Here is a 24,203-nt window from a genome sequence, read left to right on the forward strand (position 1 = left end):
TATCTTGCAGTGTGACTCTGCTGGCATGCATTCTTTCAGCTTTTGCATGTCTAAAGAATTATTTATTTGCCTTCATTTTTGAATTCTACATTGACAGTTTACTTCTTTTAGTACCTTAAAGATGTTGCTACACTGTCTCCTTGCTCTCATTGTTTCTGACAAAAAGCGACTATCTTCCTTATCTTTGTTGCTCTTCATGTAAGTTGTCTTTTTCTCTGTTGCTTTTAAGGTTTTCTTTTTATCACTAGTTTTGAGTAATTTTATTATGATTTGGCTTAGCATAGTTTTCATTGTGTTTCTTGTGTTTGGGGCTTTTGAGCTTCCTGGGTTTGTGCATTAATAGTTTTTATCAAATTCGGATTATTTTAGGCTGTTATTTTTCTTCAAATTTTTTTTGTCTCTTTCTTGTCTTTTCTTTGGAGACTCCAATTACAGGTATGATAGGCGACATGAAATTGTCCTGTAACCCACTGATGCTCCTTTCATTTTGTTTTTTATTATTTCAGACATTAGAGACATTCTCTGTTTTATTTTAGATTGATTCCGTTGCTATCTTTAAGTTCAGTCATCTTTCTTTTCTCTAATGTCTAATCTGCCATTAATCCCATTCAATGTATTTTTCATGTAAAACATAGTAGTTTTCAGCTGTAGATGTTCAATTTAGGAATTTTAGACATCTTGTATGTCTCTATACCAACTTTTTTGAACATATGGATTATAATCATAACTGTTTCAATGTCCTTGCCTGCTAATTATAACACTTGTGTCCTGTTCTGGTTGGTTTTAATTGATTGATTTTTCTCCTCATTATGGGTTGTATTTTCCTGCCTCTTTCCATGCTTGGCAATTTTTTATTGGATGCCAGACATTATGAATTTTAATTTATTGGGTGTTGGACATTTATATATTCCCTATAAATACTCTTGAGCTTTGTTTTGGAATGCTGTTAAGTTACTTGGAAACAGTTAATCCTTTCATGTCTTGCTTTTAAGATTAGTTAGGTGGAATGATAGCAGCATTTAGTCTAGAGTATTCTGAGGTAAGATCCTCATGAGTACTTGACACAATTCTGCACGAATTATGAGATTTTCCAGCTCAGCTATTCAGAACAGACACAATTCTTGGCCCTGTAAACGTACCTGGCAGAGTTTCCTCTGATCCTTTAAGGTAAGTCTTTATGTGGCTTTGGGTAGTTCCTTGCATGTATGTACTGATCCGCATTCCACTGAATACTTTAGGGAGACCCTCTGCCGCTCTCCTCTCTCCAGTACTCTGTCCTATGGACTATGGCCATCCTGATCTTCTCAGACTTTCAGTTCCTCAAGTCAGAGTCTACCTGGGCTCCCCTTTCCTGCACTGAGGCCTGGAAATCCACTCAAGGGGCTCAGCTGGTGAAATTGTAGAACTATCTCATTTGTCTTCCAATTTTTCAGGTTCACTGTCTTTCATGGTTTGATGTCCAGTATCTTAAAAATCATTGTTTTAAATGTTTCCTTCAGATGTTTTTGTTGTTTGAGGCTGGAGAGTGCAGTTAGTCTCTTTTCCCTTACCTCTGGAAAGGCATTTAAAATTTTTGCCTTTTGTTTCTACTTTTACTGCATTGTGATTAGATAATTCTGTTTATAATATTCCTACCATGGAACTTACTTATATTTCCTTTGTGATCTAACATAGGAGGAATTTCAATAAAATTTTCACTTCTGCTTGAGAAGGGAAAATATTCTTTATTAAAGGGTATAGCATTTGATACATATTTATGAAATCTAATTTATCATTGATATTGGTTAAGTCTTCTCTATCCATATTTACTTTTTGCCTGACTTCTCTTGACTTCTCTTGTCCTGAAAGTAATGTGTAAAACTATCTTACCATTATTGTTTCTATTTATCCTAGCATTGCTGTAATTTTTATTTTACATATAGATGGATTTTGTATAATCTCTTACATCGATATTATTTAATTACATAGATATTATTTAATAAATAATATATTTTATTATAGATTGTTGGTTTTTGCATTATAATGCTACTATTTTTCTTGTTTAATGCTCTGTGTTCTAAATTCTGCATTGGGTGATATTAGAGTAGCTACTTCTGCTTTAGAGTTATTCCTATTTAGCTAGCATAACTTTTCCCATCTTAGCTTTTACATTCTCTTCTTCATTAAAATTAATTTGGATCACTTTGTTTTCAATGTTTTTCTATGTATTTTTATGTGTTTCTTTCTTTATATGTCTTCCTTGCTCTTTTTAAAAGATTTCCCTTGAGATTTAAAAAAAATGTACATTTTTGTTCTAGTAGTTACCTTTTAAAATATCTTTATTCATCTTTTTTCTTACTTAACCTTTTACTATGTGGATTGTTCATTCTAAATGGTATAATTTGACACCTGCCTGTTTTCTATGCAACAATGATCTTATTCTACTTTCCTCTTTCTGTCTTTATTCTCAGCTCAAATTTTAAGTTGTATTCTTTCTACCTTGTTAGAACATACAACACTTATAAATTATTTTCTATCCTTGTCCCTGATTCTTATGTAAATCTTAGATCTACAGTAAATATACCACATGCTCACCATCATTATTTTGCCAATGTTTCCCTGTAGCAGATTATCCAAGAAGGGTTCGTGTGTACAAAGTTCTCTCACTCCTTGAATATATCATTTGTTTTTCTATAGTCTTAATAACTGAACGATGGTTTTGCTGCAATAAAGGCAATGGCTCACAGTTCATTTACTTTTCTTTGATTACTTGAAAATAATGTTCCACTCTTGCCTTGCTTTGCAGATTTTTCTTGAATATTGTGAAGCTTATATAATTTTCATACCTTTCTAGGTATCATGCTTGTTGTGTGTGGAGGCCATGAGTATTTTTTTCTCTTTAATAGTCTAATAGTTATATAGGCTATGTCTCAGAATTAATCATTCTCAGTCAATTTTTCCAGGCACATTGACTCTTCCATAAATTTAGGTTTTCTCTTATTTATATAGAGTGCTTGTATGTCATTTAAAAAAATTAGCTCTATTCCATGGTGCCTTTCACCTGTTAGAAACATCAATTTCTTGAATATGTATGAAAGAATAGGATGTAGTAGAACAGTGGAGATGGCTTTTAAATAGGAATATGGATAGTTCATTTACTATAATGGGCAGTAAACCAGAGTGTGGGTATGGATGCTTATGGAGTAGGGGAGACATGGAGGTGGATGTCTAAGGAAGGGCTCTTCTAATTGCTGTGGTTTCCTTAATGGTAAGGAAGCATGTGCTAAGCTAACTCTCCTATCTCCCACCTAAGAAACAGGATGGAGATGAGTGCATTTGCCAAATTTAGATTCATGGCCTGAACATGAATCACATATCAAAATTCATGAATGATGTTCTAGAAGGAGCTCAGAGGGCCATCAGTTCCTGATCCTTTTACTTAGTAGAAAACCCAGAGCTACTTCCTCCTGAAAACAGCATTAATGGGGATCATCAACTGTGGAAGAGATCAGTCTCAAGGATAACCTCGGAGGAATCTCAAGGACTGTCCTGTGGGAGGTGGTGGAGGCCTGCTTTGTATTGCTTTAGGAGTGGTGAGAGAAAGACACAGGCACATGAATTTTGAGTGAGCATAGGAAAGAATGTTAGAGGCCTGCAAAAGGCTGTTGTATGAAGTAGTGAAGTCTCTCTTCCAGGGAGTCTTCATTCTTCATTAAGTGGCTGGATATCATGATGTCAGGGATGTTAGGTAGGAGATACCTGGGTCAACAGGAATTACCAGATGGTCTCTGTGCCAATGCCAAGTTGACCACTCACATTCTCTCACTATCCAAGCTTACTCTGTCAAATCTTGTCCATTCTACCTTAGACATATATTCAGAACCCAAGCCTTTCTAACTTCCTCTACCTCAATCACCCTGGATCAATAAGCAATTTTCTCTCTCCTGAATTACTTTAATAGTCTTTTAGATGACTTTTCTGCTTCCTTCTTGGCCCCACTCCCCTATCCCAATCTCTTTTCAATAGCAGTCAGATGGATCCTGTTGAATTATAAGTTAGATAGTATCACTCTGCATCAAGCTCCACATTGATGCCCCATCTCACTTAGAGTAAAAGCCAAAGTCCTAATCACAGTCTACATGGCCCATGTGACCTGCTCCCTCTCCTGCCCATCTCCAACTTCATCCTCAACTGCATTCCTTGCCACCTGCAGTCCTGCTCACAGGCTCCTGGCTTTCCCACACACCTGCCAGGAGCGTGCCCTCATCTCTTAAAGGGTGCTGGCAATTTCCATTCCAGGAATGCCTCAGGTATTTGGAGAGATCGCCTTTTATAAACCTTCTCTTCAGATATCATTACCTATTCAAAGAGGTCCTACCTGTCCACTTTTATCAAAAAACATTCCCATCCTTTTACCTTCCTGAATTTTTCACAATGGCACTTATTACCCACATATTATATATGACATTACTTGTTCATAAGGTGTTACTGCCTTGCCTGACAGTCGTTTTGTCTATTTTTTCGTGTCTAGAAGGGGCCTAGCACAGAATCCGTGCTTAAGAAATATTTGTTACATGAATGAATAAGTGAATAGGTGTGATTGTGTTTTTATAGGGATATGGGACAATGTGACAATAAGCCAGGGCTTGATTCCTTCCTTCTGGAGGGAGGAGAAGGACTTGATAGGACCTTACCATTTTACTGTGTTCTGTTCCGGGTAAGAGGAAGTAAACATGTGGCAGCCTCTCTCTCCCACTGATGATACAACCTCGATAGAGTGCATGGGGCAGCTATTTGAATAATCTGAACAGTAAATACCAGCAAGTGGATGGCTGAAAACAGCCAGGATTCCAAGTACCACAAAACTGCTGGTGAGTTGTGCACACTTTTTCCTCTGGAATCTCTAGAGCAGAACTCAGCATGGCCTGAAACCCAGGAGTGAGCAGCATGGTGCAGACAGAGAGGTGCAGAAGAAAACCTCTGGTTCTGGCTCAAGCAGTGGATAAGGAGACTCCTAAAACTCAGAGCCTGGGGGGACCCCTGATGGTTTTCTTTACTTTCTCTCCATTCTCATGTTCCAGCCACCAGAGAATGCAAGAGAGGAGTAGCAGTGGCAGTAAATGTGGCATCAACAACAACAACAACAAAGCAGAGATTAGGACTCTGAGGAAGGGAAACCTATATTCTGGCCTCAAGGTGCTCTTTCTTCCTGGCTGGGGGTCATATGCCACCTGTGGGCACCTCAGGACTCCTGATAACCTCCCTCTTACCTGTGGCCTTTTTAGCCCAGGATCAGTAGGTATGGGGGTGCACATGCTCTTGAGGACACAGCAGCTGTCACATCAGGGAGCCTGGCTCCAGACCCCTCTGTAAATATCCCATGGCTGGGGCCTGCCCATCACCCCACCCAGGCCTCCTCAAATGAGGAGCTAAAGCCGGCCCAAGGGGCCAAAGTGCAGAGGGTAGGGATAATGAGCCACTGGCCTTCTAAAACCTGTCATGGTCCCCGAGTCAGCCATGACACAGGCAGGGGAGGAGGGTGGGGCTGGGACAAAGCTGGATCTCAAGGGAGTTAGGTTTGCTAGCCTAGGAGAGGGGAGCGGAGGAGATGCTCTAAGATGTGGCTTTACCAAATGTTTCAAGGACACGATGGACCAAGCAATGGCACCTGTGATGAAAGATTGAAGCCCAGGAGGTGGGGCTCCTGCTAATCTCAGTTGACTATTCTAAGGCTTTACAAAAAGGAAGGTTCTTAGCAATGTAGATGGGGCTTTTTGGGTAGGAAAGGGAGAAACTGGTGTTTCTTTACACAACTTCTGCGAAGCACCTCATATGTGCTATGATAACTAATCCTCACTAAGCCCATGACACAAAGACTCATGTTTTAGATGAACAAGCTAAGATATAAAAAGGTTAAACAAGAGACATCCAAGGTCACAGTCCTAGTAAGGGACAGGGCTGAGTAAGCCTTTAGTAAATATATTCTCCTACCCCAGTATGAAACCCAGAAAAGTCCTTCATGTCCCAAGTCATGGATCCTAACACATGGGCCATGAACTTTAGAAGACAGAGCCCAGCAGCAATGTGAGGGAGATGCAGAAATCAAAACAACTCACATTTAGTAACTTGCTGAATGCTAGACACTCTTCCCCGTGTTGTAAGAAATGAAAGAACATAGGCCCATGACTTTCAGGTCTTTACAAGCCTCCCTGAAGAATTAACTTCTCGAGCTGACAGACAGGCATGTTTTCACAAATTTACCAGGTACCTGTGACTCTGAGGAACACACCACCTGGGCAAGGATGGATTGGCCAGAAAATTACTCAGTTCAAGGTGGTTCTTACAGCCAGAAGAATTCACGGGTGCTCTTAGTGGTTCTCAGACCTGCTTGTCTCATTTATTAAAGCTCAACTAATGCCTTGAAGAGGAAGAAATTAGCTTTCTGTCCAGTTAAGAATGACTATTCTTCATTCTTAACTTCATGGCACAGTAGCTCATGCCTGTAATCCCAGCACTTTGGGAGGACAAGGTGGGAGGATCATGAGGTCAGGAGTTCGAGACCAGTTTGGCCCATATGGTGAAACCTCGTCTCTACTAAAAATACAAAAATTAGCCAGGCTTGGTGGCACACGCCTGTTGTCCCAGCTACTCAGGAGGCTGAGGCAGAAGAATCGCCTGAACCTGGAGTTGGAGGTTGCAGTGAACGGAGATTGCACCACTGTAGTCCAGACTGGGCAACAAAGTGAGACTCCTTCTTAAAAAAAAAAAAAAAGAGTGACTGTTTTTTCTGAGGACCAAGGAGGCCTGGGGGAGCAAACTCCTTTGGAGTTTGGGGGATGTGGTTGTGTGAGCTTGTGGGGGAGGGCAAACAGTGTGGGCTATAGGGTGGTGACCTGGGGAGAACAAGAAGGTCCTTCAGCAGCCTAGATAGGGGGAAGCTGCTCGTCTCTTTGTGAGTGAGGGAAGTGGGGTTTTATTCTATCACCTTGGTTCCTTAATTTGTAAAATGGCGTTGGAGAAAGATCTAGCTCAGGGGGTTGTATATTTATAAACTGTGAAGTGCTAAAGTAATTAAATGCATAACACATAGACTTGGAGAAGTGGAAGTGCTAACGGCCTCCATTATATTAATTATATGCACATTGTAATCAATGGCAGCATATTAATGATAACATTGGGCATATTGGGTTCTAGAATCACTGAACTGGCACAGCAAGTATTTCAGAGGCCATCCAGCCTGGTGTTCCTTATCTAATGTTAGAATTCTCTGTAAGATATTTGTGCTAAGGAGTACAAATATTTTCCTCAGTAATACCGGGCATGTTGAATGTCAGAGTTCAGCCAGGGCCTTGGGAGAGTGGGTAATCCTGCCTGTCTCCCATGAGGCTTCCCTAGGTTGACCAGAACTACTCTTGCCCTCCTAGATCCCTGAGCACAGACAGGTTTGGCATCCAGAGTGGGCTGTGGTCATCATCTGAATGGAAAAACCAGCTATGAGTCAGGGCTTAGACTGGAGAAAATTTCTAAGGAAGTGGAGCCAGCTGCTTACTTCCCCCAGGCCCAGCAGGAAATTGAGCCTCACTGTCCCAAATGTCAACTAAAAGGCATCCAAGAGCCCTTGATATAACTTCAGACATAAACAACATAAGCATAGGGTCCCAATTCCCTGGGAGTCACCTCCCCACCCACATGAAGATGGCACAGCTGCCACAGTCATCTGTGACCCAAGAGTCATCCTTTCCACTATTCTTGGCACAATCACCAAGAAACCACACCAGGGAAGAATACTACCCCATAGCTCTCCCCAGCCTTGCCCAGTGTGCCAGTGGTGAAGAAGCCATTCCTTAGTGTTCTAGAACTTCCTCTGCAAAACATAATCATGCATAAGAAGATGGTCCCCACTCCCAGCACATCACAGCTCTGCTCTAGGGAACCTGCAGGGTGACAGGAGGCCATCGATCCTCTAGGAGAGATGGGAGTCCCTCCCTTTTATTCTCATCCTCCTTCTGTCTCAGATACAGTCTATCTCGTTGGGGTGGAAAGTAAGAATAAACTCTTGTCTTAATCCTCTTCACCGCCAAGCACAACTTCAAGCAGTAAGAAATACAATATAAAACCTTCATTCAAGAACCCTGTTCTCCCCATCCTGATGCAAGGGTGGCTCTGTTGGAACAAGAGTGGCTGGCCAGGCCTTTTGAACCACGGGAGAAGATGTTCTGGGGTCAACTTCAAGACAGGACTGGCAGTACTGGGACATTTGGCTGAGAATCGGGGGCCTGCCCAGGTAAAGAGCTTCCCCGCTATGGATGTAAATGGAGGGGAACAGCTGAGCTGCAGGAAGGGAAGAAAAGGAAAGCGAGGAGCAAGGAGGATGGAGGCACACTTTCTCCTCATGTTGGGATTCCAGCTCACATCCCAGTCCTTCCCTGTGAGCAGTCATGAGAACCTCACCCCGAGAAAGGAGGCTGCAGTGGGGCTTTTCTCTAGGTGCCCTAGCTCTCCCCGCCACTGAAGTTGGAGACTAGACACCTTGGGTGGTGGACGAGCAGAAACAAAGGCCCCATGTCCTATGAGCAGGTCCCTCTACAGGTACCTGGGGCTCAGATGGTATAAGACAGGCGGGAGGGAGCTTGGGTAGGGTCAGGTGGTTGCTCCCCAGAACTGGAAAAGGTGGCTTTTCTGCATGCATTTCTTTCGATGGGTGAGGTTGTCTCCTGCCCTGTGTTCTTGCTTGACCAATAATCACAGACTTTGATTCTTGTGAAAGAACAAGAAAGTCAGGAGACATCTGGAAGAAAGGCAGCAGCAGGAAGAGCAACACTGATGCAATACAGTGTCAGGTACAGCCCAGCTTACTGTCCCCAACTAGGCAGCAAGATCAATCAGCCTCCCACACAGAAACCAGCAGAATGGGGCATTGTGATTTTGATCATTTTTTTTTTATTGTATTAAGAACACTTAACTTGAGATCTGCTCTCTTAACAAGTTTTTGAATGTACAATAAGGTATTGTTAACTATAACAATGTACAACAACATTGTACAGCAGATTTCTAGAATGTATTCACCTTGCATAACTGAAACTGTGTACCTATTGAATAGCAACTCTCCATCTCCCCCTCCTCCCAGTCCCTGGCAACCACCATTCCACTCTCTGCTTCTGTGAGTTGGACTATTTTAGATACTTCATATAAGTGGAATCCAGCAATCCCACTCCTGGGTATTCATCCAAAGGAATTAAAATCAGGATCTCAAACATGCACTTCCATGTTGATTGCACTAGCCACAACAGCCAAGATGTGGAGGCGACCTGGGTGTTCATTAACGAAGAAGCGGTTAAAGAAAAGTGGAATATACATGCAACGGAGTAGAATTCAGCCTTAGCAAAGAAGGAAATCCCGCCATATGCAACAACATGGGGGGTTGGTGAAGGCTTTCACTAGAGATAGGGGTGGAGAAGGAAGCTTCTTAGGGTAGTTCAAGGAGGTAGAAAGCAACATCACAGTTTGGCCACATCTCCTTCCTGTAGGAAATACAGAATCCAAAGAGACACAAAGAGAAGAGAGAAAGAAAATATGGCAAACATTCTAATGCCATCTTTGCTGACTGGACCTGTAACCTGTGCTGGATGCTCTACTGACATTTCTCGTTTCACCCTCAGAATAACCTCTGAAGAGGTCATTGTAGTTCCCATTTTACAGACAAGGTCTCTGGGCTGGTAGGGCCTGGGTCAGATGGTTATTCATGAGCTGATAAGGAGAATCTCAGGCCACCACAGTGGGTGCTCTCAGGACCATTCTAAGGCTTTCTGGCTAAGAGTCCAGGGGAACATCACCTGGGGCTAGGGAAGAGCTTTTGGAACCAGGAGCTCCAAAGGCTGGGATTGCCCAAGAGGACAAGGGGGGAGGTGTGTGTTGGGCACCTGGCAGTGGGGTGATTCCAGAGGCATGCACCCTGGCTTGCCAAATGTCTCGGAGGGCCTGGGCTCCACAGGCCCTCTGCTATGGAGAGCTTTTCTCAGCCCTTTCCACCTACTACATGATTCTAGGAATCTTCTTCTGTGGAAGCAGGGCTTTGGGAATCTGCTGGGCTGAGGAGGTAGTCCCCATCCAGCCCATGCCACTAGCGACAGCTCCAGAGTTTTGCTCTCACCAACACCCCCATGCTTCTGCTCTGTAAAGACGTCATATTTACCTTCTTGCCCCTCCTACTCTAGGAACCACACTCACACATGCACACAGGAAGGCTTTGCGCAGGATTGAAATTGATCAAGCCTGAGTACCATAGAACAAGGGTCCTATCTGCTAGAGTTTGGCTGTACCTTGACCTCAGATATCTGCCATTCAGAATGGAATGCCAGGCACTGGATCAGAACAACCATAAGCTTAGGCATCTGCTTCTCCCTCTTTCTCCACCTCCATGTCAAGGGCATCCCCTCACTACAAATTGGGCCTGGGGTGGGAGTATAAGGCCGAGGGCAGGGAACTGGGAAGCCCCTTCCACCCCATCTGATTTCAGACCTGCCTCCTCAATGCCCCACGTCTGAGCCAGCTATATTTAGCAAGCTCAATTCAGTAACTAGAGCAACTGGTCTAGCGCCCTCCCCTTCCAAGGACTCTGAAGGGACCAGTTTCTCACACCTTTTAATCGTCTTCCATTTCTCCAGGCAACCAACACAAAAGGCCTGGACCAGGTGGTAGAGATGCTGGGGCTCCTACACAGAGGCTCTATTTTCTGTTTTGCATTCTTCCAGGCTGGGTAATTATGGATCTGTCCTCAGAGGAATTCTGTTTCTTAGCATCTACTGCTAGAAAGCCCATTTATGTCAGTCTAGCCTCACCACATCTATCAGTGTTACACTGCAGAGGACTGTATCACTGACATGGCGTCTGCCTGTGGTCTAATGTGAATGCATTCCCATGCACACGCCAGTGTGCAGTGTGTGTGCACGTGAGTGGGTGTGCATATTGGTTTGTGAATAGAGCACTCCTTGATCAATCAGTCTTTATTGCATGCCCAGTTTGTGCCAAGCCAAGGTGTTACAAAGTGCACAGTAGTGAAGAGGAGGGGCAGAATCACTGCACATGTGCAGTTTTCATTGTGGTGGAATCAGTAAACCAACGATAAGATCATTTGAGGTAGTGAGGAATGCTGATGGAATGACAGCAGATCGATGCCTAGTAAATGGAAGGTGGGTGAGGGTGGGGGTGGCCACGGTGGCTACTTTAGATGGGGTTGTCAGGCAAGGCCCAACTGAGGAGACAGGATAAGCTGGAGGTGGAGCCTTCCTGGCAGAGGAAACAGCAAAGTCAGAAGCCTTGTGGGGAATGGGCTTGGTGTGTTTGTAGCTGGAGAGAAGAGGGTGGGGGTGGGGAAAGATTGGCAGGAGCTGAGGTCAGAAATAGAGATGTCTGCAGGGCTCAGGGAGTCAGAACTCAATTCCCTCCTGTGTCGCTTACTAGCTGTGTGACTTTGAGGGAGTTACCGAACCTCTCTGGGCCTCTGAGGGGTAATGACCGTACTTCCTTTAGAGAGCATTATGGCGATGACAGAATGGGTTCACATATGTAAGGGGCTTAGAACAATAGCTGGCATATACATCAGCTGTGTTTTTTAAAAAACAAACAAACAGACACTATTTTTTAAAATAAGGCTATTGCGATCAGCCTTATTGTTATTACAAGAAAGGAGCTTAAATTTGAAGAAGAGTCCATTTGTCTGTTGGAACAAGTGCTGGAAATTATCAGAGACCTGAATTTTACTCCCTGGTGTGTCTTCAAGTCCCTAGGTGTCCAGTTCCTTTAAGGCATTACCAAGACAGTCCTGTGAGACCCTAGTTTAGTGTCCAGCACAGGAGTTGTCTCCTAAGGGTAGGGGTCTTAATTAGTGGGTGGGGTCCTTACCCAAAAAGAGTGAGTTCCAAACTCATCCAGAAAAGCAGCCGAGGAAGCTAAAGTTCAAATGACTCATCTGTTCACTTCCAGCAGGGAAAGAAGGTGAGTGAAGCGGGGAGAGGGAGGGAGACATGGGGCTGGAAGAGACAGGACCGCGCGACTGTGCTGCCCAGAGCCTTTTATCTTGGCTTCGGCCTCGTACAACTATGGGGATGGCTGGTGAGGATGAAGGCTGGAGGGCACAGGGTCTAGTAGGTGCTGGTTTGGGGCAGCTTCTGCCTCATTTTTTTCATCAGTCATCAATGAAGAAGTCAGTTGAGATAACTGATATTTCTTAGTTAACCCCACTCAAAACATCCACTGGAGGCTGGGCTGGTTAGTGAGTTAGGGGATAAAAGGAAAACATTTGGAGATGAAGATCTTTTGAGCACAACACACCTTGCATTTTTGGATTGTGGTAGCCGTGGGAATAAAGTGTTTGGTTTCCTCTTTGCAAGCTGGAGGTGCAGAAGGAGATGGTGTCTGTGGTCCTCCAAGCTGGATTGCCATCAGACCCCTGAGTGTGTAGCCAGCAGGCTTGGCGAGGATTTCCATCTGACATCCCTGCCCCTCTCCCGAACTACACGGAGAGGGGCACTGACAAGTTCTGCATATTTACAAGCACACATCCATCCCCTACAAGGCGTGGGCTTCTGAAAATTTACAGAGAAATCACATTTTTGTAAATCAAATTCCATTTTCAATGCACTTTGGTTTCTTATTACTGAAAGAATCCCTGTTGCAAATCCTTTTGTGAAGCAAATATCTCTTCCCCCATAAATATCTCCTTCATATTTAGGCTCTGTTTTTAAATTATTTATTTGAGACAGAGTCTTGCTCTGTCATCCAGGCTGGAGTGCAGTGGCGCGATCTCAGCTCACTACAACCTCCGCCTCCCGGGTTCAAGCGATTCTCCTGCCTCAGTCCCCCAAGTAAATGGGACTCTAGGTGTGCACCACCACCCCCAGCTAATTTTTGTATTTTTAGTAGAGACAGGGTTTCACCATGTTGGCTAAGATGGTCTCAATCTCTTAACCTCGTGATTCACCCACCTTGGCCTCTCAAAAGTGCTGGGATTACAGGGGTGAGCCACCGCGCCCGGCCTACTTCGGCTCTTAAAGTATGGGAGCCCCTGTCTGTTCAAGTGGGTGTGTGTGTGTGTGTGTGAAAGGGCTTGTGAGTCAGTGTGTACGTGTGTGTGAGAGTGTGTGTGTGAGAATGTGTGAGTGTGAGTATATGGTCAGTGTGAGAGTGTGAATGTGTGTGAGGGAGAATGAGAGTGTGTCAGTGTTCACGTATGTGTAGGAGTGTGTATCCGTGTGCATGTGTGTGTGTCAGTGTGTATATGTGTGTCAGCATGTGTCACTGCATATGCATATGTGTGTCAGTGTGTGTATGTGTGCCTGTGTGGGTGTCAGTGCGTACATCTGAGTGTGAGAGGGTGTGTGAGGAAGAATGTGTCAGTGTGTGTGTGTTGTCAGTATGTGTGTATCAGTGTGTGTGTGTGTGTGAGGCTATGTGAATGTGAGCATGTGTCAGTGCATATTTGTGTGTCAGTGTGTATGTGTGTCACTGTATGTGTGTATGTGTGTCAGTGTACGTGTCAGTGTGCATGTGTTTGTTAGTGTGTCAGTGTAACTGAATGTGTGTGTGTCAGTGCATATGTATGTGTGTGTCAGTGTACGAGTCTGTCAGTGTGTGTCAGTGTGTGTCAGTGTATGTGTGGGTGTGCATCTGTGTGTGTGTCTGTGTAAGAGTGTGTCAGTACATATGTATGTCAGTGTGAATGTATACGCAAGAGCAATTGTGTGTCAGTGTGTGTCCGTGTGCATGAGTATGTGTCAGTCCACATGTATATATAAGTGTGTCAGTGTGCATGTGTGAATGTGTTGGTGTGTATGCAAGAGTGTGTGTGTATGTGTGAGTGTGTCAGTGTGCATGTGTGTTGAGTGTGTCTGTGCATGTGTGTGTCAGTGTGGGTGCGAGAGTGGGTATGAGTGTCAGTGTGTACATGTGAGTGTGAGAGTGTCTGCATTTGCATTCACTCTGGCACATGAAAGGGTTTTTGAATGTACGACGCTTTTCTCCTCTCCCTGCCTTGCTGTGATACGCTGCTGGAGAGAGACACCGTCAAAGCCCAGGGCTGACCCGGCGTGGTTCAGCCCTCCATCTGGGCCTGCCATCCTTCGTTCCTGGCCTCTGACTGCTGCTCCTTGTGGGAGTTGTCCCGGGGGCCACGTTAGAAGCAGGCACAGAGGAAACAGAATCATTTCAGGAAAATGGAAATTGTGCCTGCCTCTTGGATTGGGCCAGGGAAGGGGAGGCAGATGTGAGAGTGTAGAAGGGGCTGACTGGGGATTCTTCCGGAATTCATTCATGAGATTGCATTCTACAATCAATTATTCATCAGAGAAGATCCAGGGAACCACTGTTGTTTGCTTTCTGCCTGTCTGAAGGATGAGGACTGTCTCCTTAACAGTTGTCAATTTAACTGCTGGGGACAGCGGCTTGACTTCCCCTGGAAAATGTGTGGCATCTCCCTCGGCACTGACACTTGTCTCACTGCCCACCCACACCACTGAGCTCTGCGTGGGGAAGGGTCCTCATCAGTCTCCAGCCTTCTGCAGGCTGGTGCAGGGGCCAGCCAAAGAGCCTCTGGAAAGACTCCTTCATCACTTATTAATGGTCCCCGGCCTTGTCCCTGAAGTAATTAGTGTCGGGCTATTTTCCTGTCACGCAGTTAATTGCCATCTGTACTGCTTAACATGCCAGGGCACTGGGTAGCAATCTGGGGGCCCGTGGAGGGCTGTGGGGATGGGGCCTGAGTCATGGTGTTGGCTAACACAGCCGGGGTGGGAGCGGGAGAGAGGGAGCTTTCAGTGGGGTTTGGGAGGTGCCGGGGGCTTTGGGCAGCTTCATCCCTCAGTTCACAGTCAAAGTGTTAAGAACCAGCTTCTGCCCTGGCAGGAGGAGAGGGAGGGAGCTGAGGTCCTGGAAGAAAGCAAGGTTCTCACCACAACAGACACCCACAGGATGCTTAGGAACCAGACTGTCTCAGGAACATCCGGATTCAGGATCTGAAGCCCTGTGTACTAGCCCTCTGTCTGGTTCCCTAGAAGCAGGGTTTGAGAGGATATTCCAGCGTGTGGTTTGTTGAGTGAGTGCTTGCAGAGAAGCTGGGAGGGATTGTAGGGCATGATGGAGCAGCAGAAGGGTCCAGACAAAGATGCCACTTCAGGGGAGGTCTAGCTGGGCCAAACCCACAGGGGCTTTGGGGCATGTACAGCGCATGGAGTTTGTTCTACCTGAAGACAAGAGGGTGGTGTTTCTGTCGCTACAGCAGTCAGGCCTTAGCTAAAGGTTATTCCCGGAGAAGGGGCTACGGTAGAGGGCTTAACCTCCAAAGCATCTCCCAGGGAAGTGGCTCCTGCTGGCTAAGGCGATGTGGAGGAGAAGGGTATAGTTATGAGCTATTAGCAGCCAACACTGCAGCAGCCTGGAGTGAGTGCCCAGTTGGTAAAGGACATCTAGGTGGGGCACAAACAGCCTCTGATCCCCCCTTCCTAGCTGCTCTGAGGCTCTGTTTCCTTCCACGTCAAAGGGGGTTCAACAGCCTTCCCTTGCTCTATTGCAATGCAGAAGGGTAACAAACTGAGAGGGTGGGGCAAGGATCTTGTAACTGTAGTGTGCTGTATAAATGCCAGCTAGTATCACTACACTTATTCCCATGCCGTTTAGTGGAAGAAATGCCCACATTTCACTTTACATGGAGCACAAACCACAGATGCTTGGCTGGATTTTTTAAGGCTTCTCTCCCCAACGCCCCTATCCCCTGGCCTGGGGTCCTTCCATTAGACAAATGTGCTTTTGACATGTCATATTCTCTGGGATAACTTAGAAAGGACGTGGAGGGGATTAATTTTCAGTTATGGGTCATGAGAGCTACAGTGAGACTCCTTTTTAGGTGCTCTTAGACTAGAGCGGGAAGATGGGTAAGGGGACAGCCTGAGGGCCAAGCATAGGGCACTGCAGGAGGGCCTCTTCCCATCCTCATCCATTTTGTAACCGCCCTCAACCCCCAGAGGGGACAATGAGTACCGAGGAAGGACCCCTCCCCAACCCTGCTGAGCCCCTTTCCTATCCCCCACCCCTTCCCCCAGCACATAGGAAAAAGGGGGGCTCCCACCAAAGGCAGCCCCTGTAGGTTGAGCAACATTGATCCTGGCCAGGCCGCCCCTGAGAGGAGAGGAAATTGCTGGGGAGGCAGTGGAGGAGGTTGGAGGAGAGCTCTCCGCAGTGATAGGCCTGTGGGGAGGAGGGGAGGAAGGAGGCAGTGTCAGCAAGCCTCTGACTGGCCGAGGCTGAGAGTGCCGGACACAGCCACAGTGCCAGGTCAGAACCACTGACCTGCTGGGCTGACCTGCTGTTTATTAGGCCTTCAATACGGGGAACACAGTGACACTGGAGTGCTGCTTTCTTCCTCAAGGAAAGGACTGTGGTGTTTGAGCCAGATCCTCGCGCCCGCCCCCTCTGCACTCCCCCCGTGTTGAGCCCTGTGTCCCTGGGCTTGTTGTGCCTGGGTGTCCGAGGAAGACATTTTCCTACCTGCCCTTTTCTGGTGGGGAAGGGTTTCGGGTCCACCCCTAGGACACAGCATACAGGCCTGGTCCTCTCTCAAACTGAGAACATCCAGAAAATGACTGGGATTGGGAAAAAATGCATTTTGGTGGTCAGTGGCCAGAATGTGGGATTATTTCTGGGGAAATGACTAGGTTTTACTTTACAGGTCACAAGCGTGTAGGTGTGTGTGTGTGTGTGTGGGCGTGCGCGCGCGCGCCCACACACACACCTGTCTCTTGAGGGCCAGGACACACTGTACCCTCATTCCAGGAATCAGACCCCTGCCCAGAGTGGAGGGCCCTGGACACTCAACAAGGACACGTCTGATCCACAACATCTTTGATCTCACCGCTGTTAGCTCAGCATAAAGCAGGAAGGAGAAGTGGGCTTGGCAGAGCCTCTGCCTTCAGGGTCTGGAGTCTAGGTTTACTCACGGGAATCACGTGGGGGATCTGGTCTAAGGTGGTTTGGGTGAGGAAGACAGTGCAAAGCTCACCAAAATGGTCAAGGAAGGCTGCATAGAGGAGGTAAGGCTTGAAAGAAACGCAAAGTTTGAATTGGGAGGGAAGAAGAGAGAGTGTGTGTAAGGGGAACGTTTGTGTCAGCTAAAGTGTGGAGGCAAGAAGAAGAGAGGGCAGCCTGGCTGGGAGAAAATCATTCCAGAATAAACGATGATGATGATGATGATAATCATTATCATTATCAGAGCTAATATTAATTGACCACCTACTGTGTGCCAGGCACCATTCTCAGAGCTTTACAGATTAGCTTATTTAATCCTTACACTTCCATGAGGTAGATACTATTATCATTTCTGATTTTACATGGTTTTTGTGTTGCTATAAAGGAATACCTGAGGCTGAGTAATTTATTTAAAAACAAAAAAAGTTTAATCTGCTCACAGTTCTGTAGGCTGCACAGGAAGCATGGCCCAGTATCTGCTCCTGGTGAGACCTCAGGAAGCTTTTACTCTTGGTGGAAGATGAAGCAGGAACAGGTGTGTCACACGGCGAGAGAGGGAGCGAGAGAGAAGGGGAAGTCCCACGTGCTATTAAACAACCAGATCTCGCAAGCACTCAGAGCGAGTACTCACTCACTACCACAAGAAGGGCACCAGGCCATTGGTGAGAGATCCGCCCCCATGACCCAAACACCTCCCACCAGGCCCCACTGCCAACATTGGGGATCCCATTTCAACATGAGATATGGAGGGGACAAACATCCAAACCATATCATGGGAAGAAACTAAGGCCCAGAGCGGATAATTAATGGGCACAAGGTCACAGAGCCAGTGAGTGGCCAAACCAGGATTTGAACCTGAACAGCCTGGCCCTGGGGCTTCTGCTGCTATCTGATAGACCTTTCTAGATAAGCTGGCACACACTGAGCCCTTACGGTGTGTCAGGCACCATTCTGAGCCTTTTATTCATGGAGTCTTCATTATTAATTCCATTTTACAGATAAGAAAACTGAGACACAGAAAAGTCACACAAGATTATTGAGGTCAACACAGAGAACAGTGGAACCGGCACCTGACCCCAGGCAGGTGGAACCTTCGTGACCACACCACATGGCCACAAGGAGTGGGCAGGGAAGACAGTGGTAAGTGGAAGCCATGGACATTGTACTCAGGCCTGTGGACATGCCCCCAGGCATTGGGAACTCTGGTGGGTTTTGATCGCCAGCAGGGAGCAGGGACATGGGGAGGAGGCACACAGCCAGGGCGGGTGCCAACAGCCACGGAAGAGCCGTCTGAGGCTGGGATTGGGGTTGGGGGAGGGCTTGCCTCCTCTGTGGCTCCTGTGGCCTAGTTTCCTGGCGGCCGCCAGGTAGTGGGACCTGGCAAGCGGGTTATAAATATCCTGGACTGACAGCAAGGCCTTCACTCTGACACTGATGCGGATTAAGCTGAATGTGCAGCTCAAGGTCATTGGCATGGCTGTAGCTTTGCTTTGGGAGAGGTCTAGTTGAGACGATGCTAAGCAGGGGACAGCAGGGAGGCTGGGGGCTGAGCCCCTAGGTCCAGCTCAGCACAGACAGTAGCTTTTCCTCTCGTGTGGCCTGAGTGCTTCACTTCTGCCCTTACCACGTCTCTCGCCCCAGCCTCCTCTGTCCTCCCCAAGCCTGTCCTCCGCGGGTTTTCCCAGCCCACTCAAGCCAGAAGTCAGTGGTGGGGGATGTGCTTCAGCCTTCTGCTTCAGCCACCCCTCCTCCCTCAGCACCTATTTCTGCCCACGTTTCCAGAGGAGAGTTGGACAGTGACTCTGGGTTGACTCAGCAAAGCTGTAGCTCCCTGAGGACTGTGTGTGTGTGTGTGTGTGTGTGTGTGTGTGTGTGTGTGTCCACTCTGCTTATAAAGAAAGATACTTAGAAATCTCAGAACCTCACAGCTGGACGAGACCCCCAGGTGAATGTACTCTGGGAATGTGGCTCACAGACATTCTGTGTTCACAGCTAGAGCACAGGCATCTGAGTCCCAAGCCAGCCTCCAGCGGAGCCAGCCTTTGGATTGGTTCCATCCCAAAAAGGCCCCAGGAAGGCCCGGGAGCTATGCTGGGGTTAGGAGGACCTTAGCTGAAGGAGCTGGGTGTGGGCTGGGGAATGGAGGGGGCCAGTCCTCCACCTGTCGAAGGCACAGAGGCTGTGTGGGGCGATGCAGCAGAGGCAGGAGTCAGCACCAGCCATAGGCTTGGGTGGGGCTACAGCAGGCCGGGACTGCGGGCCAGCTGGGGTCTGAGTGAGTTCTGGGCTGTGCTGGGTATTGTCTACCAGCACTTAGCATTGTTTCATACCCTTTATGTTCCTTCTGTATCACAGGGGCTAGCAGGACAAAAATGACATTTCCCAGAGTTTCTTGCTGTTTGGATCTGGCTGCAGTTTCGGTTTTGCCAACAAGAGGCATTTCCATGAGCTCTGGACAGTGGCAGAGAGCAGAGGCGTTCCTCTGCAGTGTGTTGGACGGTCCGCGGGCTCCTGCCAACGTGAGGATTTGCAGCAACTGGTATATCCACGGTCTTGTCACCAGCTTCCTGAATGCAGGGCAGCTGGAGCCACACCAGTGGTCCTTGCAGGGGCAGCAGCTGTCTCCTGGTCTCAGGCTCACAGCTGTGGGGATGTGACCTTAAGCCTAAAGCCTAGCAGTGGTCCTGACCTTCATTTGTCTAGGACCTCTGATCACTCTGTAAGTCACTATTTCCCTTATTAAATCTCTTTCTGCCGGATCCTTTGGGCGTTTCTGCTTTCTACACAGAATGCTGATTGATATATAGGACACGGCTGGGACAGGTGGATGCTGGGCTGAACAAAGGAGGAGCCTGGGCCTGATTCAGAGGCCAAAGAAGACTCTGACCCTGGTGGCTGTGATGAGGATGTGATGTGGTTGAGAAAAACTGCCAGCTTCAGGGGCAGAGGCTCTCAGGATAGGCAGGGACAGACCATCAGCTGGGCTTCAGTGACCCGCTGTGGATGCCGGAGGGGAGCATTGCAGAAATCCCAGCAGGTCCTTTCAAAGGTGACCTAGAACTGCCCCTGTTCAGAAACCAAGGGCTGCTCCCCTGCAGAGAGTTGAAGGAGATGGGTAAACAAATCCAGGCCACCGCTCACCCAGAGCCTGGGGTCCAGCTGGGTCAGCCTGTGGGGCCAATTCTAGTACATCCAGGGGAGGCCAGATATGAGCAGTCCCTTTAAAGGAGGCCAAGTGGAAAAGTGCAGAGTGTCAAGAATTTCCTGGGGAAAGTGCCCAGGCTGCCTTGGCCCTGTGGGGTGCATCTCCACCATCGCCCAGCCCCCAGAGCAGTTCACCCTGAAAAGAGGAGATGCTGCAGCAACCCAGAGGGGCTCCAAGATGAGGGCCCAGGCCTTGGTCCTGGAGCGCCTGCCCAGCTGAGCCCTGCACCCAAGAGAAAGGAGAGGCTGAGGCTGCTGCAAAGGTGCCAAGTTCCTGCTGGACCTACATCTGAGCACCACACATTCCCCCTACAGAAAGATTAAAATAAAAGAGACTATCTGCAGCTCAACGACTGGGGGTAATGGAATTAGGCGTGATCTGTGCTGTACCTGGCTCTTAGCTCCTGACTGCATCTGACTGGCAGAGGCATCATTTGCTGAGTATCGCTGCATGCCCAGTGACATACAGGCACTACCCCATTTAATCTTAAGAGGAATTATCATCATCCCACTGGTCTAAATGAGGAAACTGAAACTCAGAGAGGTTGAGGAAGTTGGGACAATCACAGAGCTAGTTAGTGGAGGAGCTGGGATTTGAACTCAGTCTGCCTAGTTTGGAACCACAGGTCCAACCAACCCCTGAGTGTACTGCCAAAAGGAGCAGGGGGCCTTCTGGGTCCCCTCCTTGAGAGTGTGGGAGCCCAAGTCAGCACCACCTCTGACCTTCCTTCAGCTTCCCACCCACTCTCCCCTCCCCAGCTTCCTCCCCAGCCACCCTTCTGACCTGCGCCTCGCTGATGAGGAGTTAATGTAGAAACAGAGGGCTTCGCTCTTCTCTTCTGGCCTGGCTTGATGGGTGCTGGGCATTTTTTAATCCTTCTTTCCTTTATTTCAGTTTAAGCTGGTAATTGTCATGCTGCTCCCATATCATCCACTGACATTTAAGTCCCAGCTCTTTCTAAATAAGGAGCGGATTGGCCTCAACTTGCGCCATGGGGAGAGAGAGTGTCAGGCCTTCCCGGCAGTGTGAGGGGCACCGTCCCTGGCTCTTGGACTTCCTTGAATCAACGAGGAGAGGAAAGGCTCCTAGATGTGGCGTTTCTCAGGTTTTAGAGACTCAGAGCCGCACCCAATGGATGCGGAATGATCTGAAGGGGAAGTGTGGCTACTCTGGTCCTGATTAACTCTCAGCTTAGAATTTCACCCTTCCAGCCCACTTTTGTCTTGGAGGTTGCAAACTGGGACCCATAACCAAATGTTTTGTTTTGCCAACGTACTGTTTAACAATTTCGAATACACTGTTCTCGAATTCTCTCCAGTCCTCATCATTCCCTATGGTTCTAGCTTGCTAACTTGCAAATAGTGCCATCTCCAAACTTCTTTCTTATATATGCAAGTAGCCTGGGAAAGGTAGAACTTATGAATCACACCTCATGGGAATTATTTTATTTACAGCCACCCTCACAAGACTCCAGTTGACTGAGGCTCTTGGGGGTTGGGGGTGGGCGGTGGTCATTTTGGACTACAGCAGGGCAGCAGGAAGGGGAGGTGAGACCTAGGCGAGGAGAGGTGGGAGATTCTTGGTTAAGGTCACCAGTTTTCTAGGCTGGCTTCCAGGGGACAGCTGCCAGCCACCACTTTTTAAGCATCCACCATAAGCCCAGAATTGTACTGGATGCTTTGGAGACATCATCTAAACCCATTCTCTGAGGTGGGGCTGTTATCCTGAATAAGAAAAACAAACTTTATTTCTCTACACCAACTACATTAATACTTTTGACCACCAACTGTGTAGGGAGTGTTTTTCCCCACACCAAGTAATTCTCTAATTTTCAGTGAACAGTGATTTGGTGTCCTGCAATTTAACTGCATTCTGATGCTAACTTCCTAGAGTTAGTGTAGACTTCACAGCTTAAAAGACTGTCCCACAAGACTGCCCCCACTCCAGACTCCAATCACAAGTCCAGGCTGCCATCTGTGCTTCTGACCAACTGGCTATAAATTAGAGGTTCCTAAGACCCTCTCCTCATGTTCAATTATTTGCTAGAACAGCTCACAGAACTCGGGAAAGCAGCTTACTTACTTCACCACCAGTTTATTATAAAAGGACACCACTCAGGAACAGCCAGAAGGAAGAGATGCACAGGGCAAGGTATGTGAGTGGGATGGGGCACACATGCTCCCAGCACCTCGATGTGTTCGCAACCTGGAAGCTCTCCAAACTTCATCTTTTTGGGTGTTTTGCTCCATTATGTGGGCATGATTGATCACCTCATTGGCCATTGATGATTAAATCAATCTCCAGCCCCTCTCCCCTTCTGCGAAGTGAGGCTGAACATTTCAACCCTCTGATCATGTGGTTGGTTCCCCTGGCAACCAGTCCCCCAATCCCAGGCTATCCAGGAGCCCCCAGACACCAGTCATTTCATTAACATACACAAAGACTTATCACTTCTGGAGATCCCACGGGTTTTAGGAGCTGCATGCCAAGAAACTAGGGATAAGACATATATATATATATGTATTTCTACTATATCTCAATATCATATATCTTCACATCACAGATGGGAAAACTGAGGCTCATAGAAGTGCAGTCTCTTGCCCAAGTCCTCACAGTGGACAAGAGGCCACAGGGGTCTTGCAGATACCCAGAGTCACCATGCAGCATTGCGGTGGTGTGTTGTCTTTGTATGGCATCGTCTCTTTCACTAATTTATCAAACGGAGATTTATTGAATGTCGGCTGCTTGCCAGGATGCAGGCTGGATAGAGACCCTGCCCCAATCCATTCCCTGGCTGGCAAGAGAAGCAAGACAAGGAAACTTCCATCCCGAAAAGGGGGATGCTGGAGTACCCACCACCACCACCACCACCAAAAACCACCACCACCATTTCCTGAGGGCTCGCCATGCACCAGGCTGTCAGGAGGCTTTGCAGGTATGAACCCTCTTGACAGCCCGACCAAGTAGGCACTGTCACGGTTCTCCATTGTAGACAGGCACTAAATGGGTCTCAGAGAGGTTAAGTAATATGTCCAGTGCTAGACAGTTTCTGCCTAATAGGGAGGAATGAAGTGCTACAGGAGCATGAGAGACGGAGCGGCTGCCTAGAGAATCCCACTCACTGCTTACAGCAAGCCCACGGGCGACATGCATTACCTGGGACCAGGAGCAGGTAAGTGACTTGCCCAAGGCCCCTCAGCTAGTAGAGAGTGGAGCTGGTTTCAACCCAGATGCTCTATTTCTGAGACTTTGTTCATCCCTTTACCTGTGTTGCCCTGGAAAGACTCGCTAGCTGAGAGAGAGGAGGTGAAGTGAAAGGCTTTAAAAAGGAGGCACCTTACAAATTCTCAGCTCTGCTCTCATAACTTGGTTTATGAAGCCCTGGGCTGCTGACTCCAGTGGGTTGAAGAGGGCTTTGCCGGCAGCCTCTGTCCCAGTTTGAGATGTGTGCACTGTCTCTGACTGACACCGCCTAAGCCTCTCAATCCCCAAGAGTGATTCCGTCTCATGGATGAGAGCCTCCAACATCTGTACCTGTCCGGTGACAAATCCAGACACGCACTCCCTGTCTGGTTAGAGATGCATCAGGCCCGATTAGGCTCATGAACCTGCCTGCTGCGTGTGGATCCCTTTAGCCAAAAGCCACAAAGATAAATGGAACTCAGGTGTCATTCTCACCAGGAGGTTGCCTGGGCATGTGTGGGGAAGGATCTAGAGTAGGGGGCTATGGGTGGTGGTGTGGGGGAGATGGACCCCACCTCTGTGATGCTGGGGTGGAATGAATGACTGACAGCCCAGCCCGGGACAAGGCAAGGGGGTTGCCTTACCCTCAAACCCCCATTCCCTACCAGGTGCTTGATATTTCAGCACGAGTATTTTTCACCTCTAGGGATCCAGGAGGGAGTGTTCTTGTCTTTATGGCCTTGGCAGGATGGGAACACAGGCAGTGGGTGAACAGAAATACCCTCGGTGAGCAGGTTGGTTGGAACATCTGCACAGCCAGGCT

The 24,203-nt window shown here is 47.5% G+C and overlaps 1 protein-coding gene across 1 annotated transcript in view; it reads left to right on the forward strand.

Moving 5' to 3' along the window:
- Nucleotides 1–18,128, forward strand: part of LOC144340746 (uncharacterized) — a 36,561-nt gene extending 18,433 nt beyond the window's left edge. The window contains exon 3 of the mRNA XM_078001335.1: nt 17,991–18,128. The gene's annotated coding sequence lies outside the window, so the exon portion shown is untranslated. The remainder of the gene's footprint in view (nt 1–17,990) is intronic.
- The last annotated feature ends 6,075 nt before the right edge of the window (nt 18,129–24,203 follow it).

Source organism: Macaca mulatta, chromosome 4 (assembly GCF_049350105.2).
Source record: "Macaca mulatta isolate MMU2019108-1 chromosome 4, T2T-MMU8v2.0, whole genome shotgun sequence".
Taxonomy (NCBI): domain Eukaryota; kingdom Metazoa; phylum Chordata; class Mammalia; order Primates; family Cercopithecidae; genus Macaca; species Macaca mulatta.